Below are 8,138 nucleotides of genomic sequence, written 5' to 3'. Positions count from 1 at the left end.
TGATGTCATCCCCATCGTGTGTGTCCTGAGACGTGTCCTCAGTCGGGAAAACGACACTGACCAGGGGATTAAAACGATGAAAAGCACCCTCCTCGACGCACTCAACAGGCGTTTTGACAACTTGGAGTCTGAACCGTTATACTTGGTTGCAACCCTGCTTGATCCACGGTACAAAGACAGGTAAGGGAATTTCTGTTAACTTTATTTAGCCTAATCTGATTCAACGTTGTGTGTGTGTGTGTGTGTGTGTGTGTGTGTGTGTGTGTCTGTGTGTGTGTGTGTGTGTGTGTGTGTGTGTGTGTGTGTGTGTGTGTGTGTGTGTGAGACAAGTAACTTGATTACGGAAATTATTTGACTAATATTAGCTATTTTATTATACAGGTACTTCACAAATGCAGACAGTGTGAGGCTTGCAAAGACAGCACTAATGGCAGAGGTAGGGAAGATGGAGGAAGTGTTGGAGGAGGGAACTACAGCCTCTGAGCCAGCAGACAAGACTCCACGGTTGGAGGCGACAGGCACCAGTACCAGCAGCAGCAGCCTTGGCAACATCTTTGATGAAATCCTGGAGGAACGCACAGTAGGCCTACCTGATCCTGGGATAACCAAAAAAGTGTACACATTCAAGTGCAGACCTACCTCAGTGAGGCACCTATTCCACGGTCAGACAATCCCTTGCTTTTCTGGAAAGTCAACCAACCTCGACTGTCCTCCCTGGCAGCCACAGCAGCTACATTTCTCTGTGCTCCTTGTTCAAGTGTAGAGAGTGAGAGGCTCTTTAGCACAGCCTCAATTATTATTGATGACAGAAGGAACAGGTTGACTGCACAGAATGCTGAAAAGCTAATCTTCCTGAAGAAGAATCTCTCCCTCATGCTTAAGTGAACATTATGTTAAAGAACTTTGTTACAAAGAAACGGCACATAAGAAACGTTTGTTGTTGTTGTTTTTTGTTGTTGTTTTGTTTACAATTGTCAAAGCAGCTGTTATTCTTATTTATTTGGAATACTTTACTTATTTATTTGGGAAGTTATATTTAACTTGTGTTTTACAGCCATTTTGTTTTTACTGTTAGTTGCTAGGCTACACTTGAAAAAAGATTTTGATTTGCCATTTGTAAGAAAAGATAAATACCTGAAGGCACTAAAATAGATATCAGACATAACTATTTTTTTCTACAATGCTGAATGCTGCTGTTTAAATTGTTTTAACTTTAAACCAGTTACTGAGTACTGGTCACTGAGTACTGCAGAGTACTGTTTTTGTTGCTTTAATAAAGGCTGGCAGTCTTTAATTTAACTGTTGTTGGTGTGGACTATATACTGGGGAGGTATTTGTTATTATTCAGGGGTCAAAAAATGTATACAAATATCGGATCGGTATCGGTATCGCAGATACCCAAAGCCCAGGTATCGGTATCGGTAGTGAAAAAGTGGGATCGGGACATCCCTACTGGTAACCTTCAAGGATGTTGATGACGGGAGGCTGGATGAGGATGGCTGTTGGTATTTAGGGCAGGTACATACAAGACCTCATCAGTTGGCAGTGAAACATCTAGATCCATGGTTGTGTAGCAAGCTGTCAAGGTTTTCACACCCTTCTTCCCCATCATAGCTGGATCTAGGATGTCAGTGAGAAGTGGCTCTCTGAAGAGAAGTGCTGCTGAATGCTGATGCATGTTCCATGGAGGGCTGATGCTGCTGTTGTACCACACCAATCTGTTCCCAGTGATTGATCACTGAATTGGCGATGTATGTGCTGTATATTTCCAAGCGGTGATATGACACACATAGTCCTCGATTATGCATGGCCTCCACCAGATGTCTGCTGCCAGTTTGAAGGTGTAGTTTCATTGCCAGATATAGCCATGCTGCCGTTTTCTTCTCTTTTTTATGCTGAGAAACACTGTCAAGCTTCTTGGATCTGTGTCTTACAGAGTTGAAAATGATTTGCTGCCCAGTGGATGTTGCAACCTGGGACTTCTCAGGTCCAGGAGGTGGCTGATGAATACCTGATCCATCAAGAAGCATGTGTAGGAATGATCTTAGCATGGGAGGGATCGGATCTGCTTCACAGAAGTTTGAGAAGGAACCTGTAAAAGCCTGCTTCATGGGGAGATACTCTTGCCAGAGGATTTTGGTTGCGTTGAAGATGATGGACACATCGTTGCATATGTTTTTTTATGTCCAAAACAACAGGTGCATGCTTCAATCTAATAATAAAACTACCTATACTACTACTAGCTATACCTAGTTAGCTAACATTAGAAAGGTCTGTAATCAATAATAAAGTTATACCAACCTCATGTGTTCATCTAACATTTCTGTCATCTCAACATTTTTGTCACATCTGGAACATTTGTCACAGCCACTGGTGCACATTAACTTGCTTAGGTTGATTGGTCTAAATATAATGCTACTAAAGGACACATGTAACATTATGGAAGTAGCTGGACCTCTTAAAACAATTTAAAATAAAATATTTGGAAAATCACCTTCACACTTATTTTTGAATGAAATTTAAAAAATTGACAATCTGGGGCATATTTTACCCCAGATTGTCATGGTTCTCTGACCGCACAAATGTACAGTTTGACACCACATTTGTAATTATAGCTATAACAGTAGCAAATATATGGGGTGTGGTAATTGCCAATGGGCTCTGATGTATTGTTGGTGGCCATTTTGAAAAAAAAGCAGATCTCACTTTGTGTCTGTGTCTTTGGATAAAAGTTTTTCTATCACCCTAAGGTACTTGCATGCCAAAGGGGACATTTGTTGCATGAACTGAAGTCAACGCGCTATATTTTGGTCTAACAGCCTCTACTATAACTGGCCATCGGATTTGGGCTCCTAATATCTAAAAAGCACTACGGTTTTCTTATTTTATCGGATTAAAGTAGCAAAGACCAGAAATTTCCATTGACCGCCAGTCAAACTTCTACACTATCACCCAAAAGGACATGGCGGGAGAGCAAAGTACCCGGATGCGTTGCTCTTATGAATTCGGATGGGAGGGATGGGAGTTAGAATCGGTGCTCTATTATTCTATCTAGCCCAGAGTCCCCGGATGAGTGCCTCTAAAACTGAATTGTATTTTGAGAAAAACTGAATTGTATTTTGAGAAAAACTGAATTGTATTTTGAGAAAAACCGAATTGTATTTAGAGAAACTGAATTTGAAAACTGAATTAAAATAATGAAAACTGAATTGAATACAGTTCAATCTGTCAAATACAATTCAGTTTTTGCTCAGATTCAATTCAATCTGTCAAATACAATTCAGATGTGTCAAATACAATTCAATTTGTGCTCATATTCAATTCAATCTGTCAAATACAATTCAATTTCTGCTGGCACTAAAATAGCTCCATAGGGGGGGGGGGGCTGAGGGCCTGGTCTATCTCCCTCCATCCAACCCTGCCTGATGGATACGAGTCTCCATGCCAACAGGATGAAGGCTTCTTAAGTACTTGTCAGTAGTATTAGTCTCAAGTATTTCCAGCGCCCTCCAGTACATGCGTAATGGAAAGAGGAAGCATTTGTCTTTTTTTACCTCTATACTCCCAAGAGTTTGGATTTTAAATCAAACAATTACTATTGGGTCAAAGTAGAGATGTTCAGCTTTAATTAAAAAAAAAAAATTTTAGGAAGTACAACAGTTCCCCTATTTCAGGGCTGCAAAAGTATTGGAAAAAATCGTATGATGTCCAAATATGTACTCATGTTTAGTATGTGGTCGATAATCCTTTGCATGCAATAACTGCCTGAAGTCTGCGACCCGTTCACCCCACCAGACACTGGGTATCTTCTCTGGTGATGCTCTGCCAGGCCTGTACTGTAACCATGGCGATGCACTGCCAGTCCTGTACTGTAACCATGGTGATGCTCTGCCAGGCCTGTACTGCAGCCATCTTCAGTTGTTTGTTTTGAGGTAGTTTTGCTTAAAGTTGTTAAAAAAACATTTAATCTGCATCAGATCTATTCTGTGATCCAGGATCAGATCGAGCTGTCTGATTTCCCCTATATGACTCCAAATCAGCCACATAGACCTGATCCTGGATCAGAGAAAAGAATCAGGATCATTTTGATCCAGATGAAAAGTTTGGAACAACTGGGCCCAGGAAACCAAATGGATGTTCCATTGGATTTAAATCTGACCTCAACTAACGGTTTGCACTTGCAGTGAGTGCTCTGTAGTTAGGCTACATCTGATTCTGTGGATGCTACTCTCTGACACATTCATTCCTACCTCCTGGAGAATGTTCCAGATCTGTGGTCAGTCAAAGGTTCTGGTCAGTTGCTAAGTCTCTGTGGTAAGTAAGGTTGTGGCTGTTTCTGATTGAATTTTCTGATATTTCAGTCTTGATTTTCTGTGACACCTCTTTGCTCCATGTTGAGAGACACCAATAGCAGACTCCAACGGCAAATTTAAAGCCGAGAATCAATAGCACTCTAATGCCACCACCTTATGCCATTTCTGACTAACCGGGGGTCTGGAGTGAGGCCTCCTCATGGCTGGTCCAGGACTGGTCCTGTCTGCTCTGGGTCCTGGTCGGGTTCTGCCTGGTCCGCTGCCTGCTTCGCTTCAGAACCAACAGCAGCCGGAGAGGGGATGAACCAGGTAACTGATGGAGGAGAGGAGAGGAGGAGGGAGAGAGAGACAGAAAAGGGAGGGAGGGCAAGGACTTCAGAATTATAGTCTGGTCACGTGACGTGAACAAGATGGCAGAGTAGAAGCCTCGCGGTCTCTCTCCCTTTAGTTTGTCTGAGCAAACTTATATTTTTACACTCTGAAATCTGATGCTAAACTACATTAGTGGTTAGTGTAGTACCTTGTTTATTACTCTCCACAATGGCTGGCTGAACCCACAAAAAGAATAAAGATCCAGCAGACACACCGATGGACGGCGACATAAACCCAGAGAGTGCCCTCTCAGTGGCCTCTCTCGAGGCTACATTAAAACGTTATTTCAATATAGCGGAGAAGAACTCTAACGACCGATTAGACCGGCTGGAGACCCAGCTGGGATTGATCTCCAAAGCCCATATAGCGTAAAACTTTAGGTTATTTACATAACCCCGGTTCTCTGAGTAGTATTCGTGAGTATCTCACTATGGGAACGCCCCCTGCGTGACCTCATCAGAAACTGAATTACACTGCGCCAGCCCATTGGCTGGCCCAGGCGACGCTTGTGTCACGAGGGACGGGACCCTCCGCCTATATAAAGCGTACACACAGCGTCTGTCGTCATTCAAAACAAGCAACCTCTTTCTCGCTTCTTAAAGCAAGGAGGGTGGTCCGGTGAGATACTCACGAATACTACTCAGAGAACCGGGGTTATGTAAATAACCTAAAGTTCTCTTTCATAGTATTCGTTTCGTATCTCACTATGGGAATACAGTATACTTACTCCCGTATTGCCAGACCTGCCTGTAAAACGACAACTGTCCCAGAATGGACCCTCACACTCTAGGAACTACGTCCTAAGAGGAACCCAAACTGAGGACTGAGTGTGATAGCGTTGGAGCCGTAACATCCAACCTATAAAATCTAGCGAACGTGTGGGGCAAAGCCCAGCAAGCCGCCGCACACACCTCCTGAATAGACACCCCTTTAAAGAGTGCCCAGGAGGTCGCCAAACCTCTAGTAGAGTGCGCACGTAAGCCCGCAGGGGGCTGTAGACCCTTACTAGAGTAAGCCAAGGCAATAGCCGCCACTACCTAATGGGAAAGGCGTTGTTTCGACACTGGCTTTCCCGTGTGTGGATTCGCCCAGGATACAAACAACTGGTCACCTTTCCTGAAACCCTGAGTCCTGTCTATGTAAACACGCAGCGCGCGGACAGGACATAAAGTATGCAACTGCCTGTGCTCTTCCGAGGCAAAAGGCGGGGGATAGAAGGCAGCCAACTCTATAGGGGTGAACTTTGTACACTCTCGGTGCACCGAGAGTGCATGGACTTCACCTATGCGCTTAGCCGAAGCCAAAGCAAGCAATAGGACCGTCTTTAGCGTTAACACTTTCACCTCCACCTGTTCCAGCGGTTCGAACGGTGGGCAGGAGAGAGCATCTAGTACCATAGGGAGGTCCCATGAAGGAGCTAACGGCCTAGACGTAGGCAATTTCCTTCGGGCCCCTTTCATAAACTGGCACACCAACGGGTGCTGGCTTATCGACTTTCCACCCAGGCCAATATGACAAGCCGAAATAGCTGCCAAATAGACCTTAACGGTTGAGAAAGCCTTACCCCTCTCAATCAAGTCCTGTAGAAATGACAGAATAACTGTCACAGAACACTGAAAAGGGACAGCGTGTGACTCTGAGCACCAAGTCTCGAACACACGCCACTTATGCCCATACAACTTTCTAGTTGATGAGGCTCTGGCGCACTGAATAGTGTCGATCACCCCTTGGGGAAGACCCACTAGTGCAAGGTTGATCCCTTCACGGGCCAGGCCCACAGAGACAATCTCTCTGGGTGGGGATGGAATATCTCCCCCCGCGCCTGGGTCAGCAGGTCCCTGCGCAGCGGTAGCTGCCATGGCGGACCGGATAGGAGATCAACCAGTGCTTTCCCGGCCAACGCGGGGCTATCAGCACCATGGACAGATCTCCTTCCCTCACTCTGGCCAGAGTCGGGGGAATGAGTGCCACCGGTGGGAACGCATACAGGAGGGTCCTCGGCCACTCGTGCGCTAATGCGTCCACTCCCAGCGGGGCTCCCCGATCGCGCAGAGAGAAGAACAGGGGACACTGGGCGTTCTCTGCCGTAGCATAAACGTCCACGGTCGCTTGACCGAATCGTGACCAAATCTGTTTCACTACTTCGGGGTGAAGTCTCCAGTCTGCGTACAGTGGGTCGCCCCTGGACAACAAATCTGCTCCGTAGTTCAGAATGCCCGGTACATGGGTTGCTCTCAGCGACCTGCTCCACACTATCAGTCTGTGTGCCATGGTGTGTAACTGGTGGGACCTCAGTCCCCCCTGTCTGTTTACATAGGCAACGACCGTGGAGTTGTCTGTCCTAACCAAAACATGATGTCCTCTCAACCACGGGAGGAAATGTTTCAGAGCCAAGTGAACAGCTAGCAGTTCCAGGCCGTTTATATGGGTAGAACGTAAGTGCGGGTCCCAACCCCCGTTTATCGTTCTCCCTTCGAAAGTGGCACCCCAGCCTCTCAGAGAGGCGTCCGTGGTGATTACTTTTCTGTTCAGGCCAGGTCCCATAGAAACACCCTGTGTTATGAAACCTGGGTCCTTCCACTGGTGCAGAGCCAGTGAGCAAAATTAAAATTTAATTAAAAATTAACAATCCCTGGAGACCCTCACACGACGGTGACCGTCGCGGTGGGGGTCCAGGCCCAGAGAGGCCACCCAGCGCTGGATGCCTCTCATGTACAGGCGCCCCAGGGGTATGGCCACCACAGCGGAGGCCATCAAGCCTAACAACCTCTGGCATTGTTTGAGGGTAACTATGTTGCCCCTGCGAAACAGCGCTATAGTCGCGCGCATCGTCTCCACTCTTTCTGGAGACAAAAACGCCTTGGCTCGGATAGAGTCCAGTGCGAGCCCTATAAACGCGATGCGTTGGGAGGGTGTCACCATGCTCTTTTCCATGTTTATTCGGAACCCCAGATTCGTTAGGTGTTTCGAAATGACCGCTGTGTGACGCGCCGCCTCCTCGCGGTTGGTGGCTGCCACTAACCAGTCGTCGATATATGTGGCCACTCTGATACCCCTCTGTCTGAGAGGAGCCACTGCTGCCTCGGTGCATTTTACAAACACCCTTGGGCTTAGTGACAGGCCGAAGGGAAGGACCACATATTCGTACGCTATCCCTTGGAAAGCGAATCTCAGATATTTCCTGTGTGGAGGATATATCGGAATGTGGAAATAAGCGTCCTTCAGGTCGATTGATGTGAACCAATCCCCTGCTCGTATGAAACTTAGCAGGGAAGAGTGTGTCAACATCCTGAATATGTATTTTCTGAGATGCTGATTCAAGACACAGAGGTCTAGAATAGCCCTCATGCCCCCCCCTTTCTTTGGGACCAGAAAATACTTAGAGTAGAAACCTCTGTGGGTCTCCTCGAGAGGTACAACTGTTATAGCTCCTTTCTCCCTTAGAATGGAGAT

This window comes from Nansenia antarctica, assembly GCF_963989245.1.
Source record: "Nansenia antarctica genome assembly, chromosome: 6".
Lineage (NCBI taxonomy): Eukaryota > Metazoa > Chordata > Actinopteri > Argentiniformes > Microstomatidae > Nansenia > Nansenia antarctica.
Note: the sequence above shows the minus strand (reverse complement) of the source record.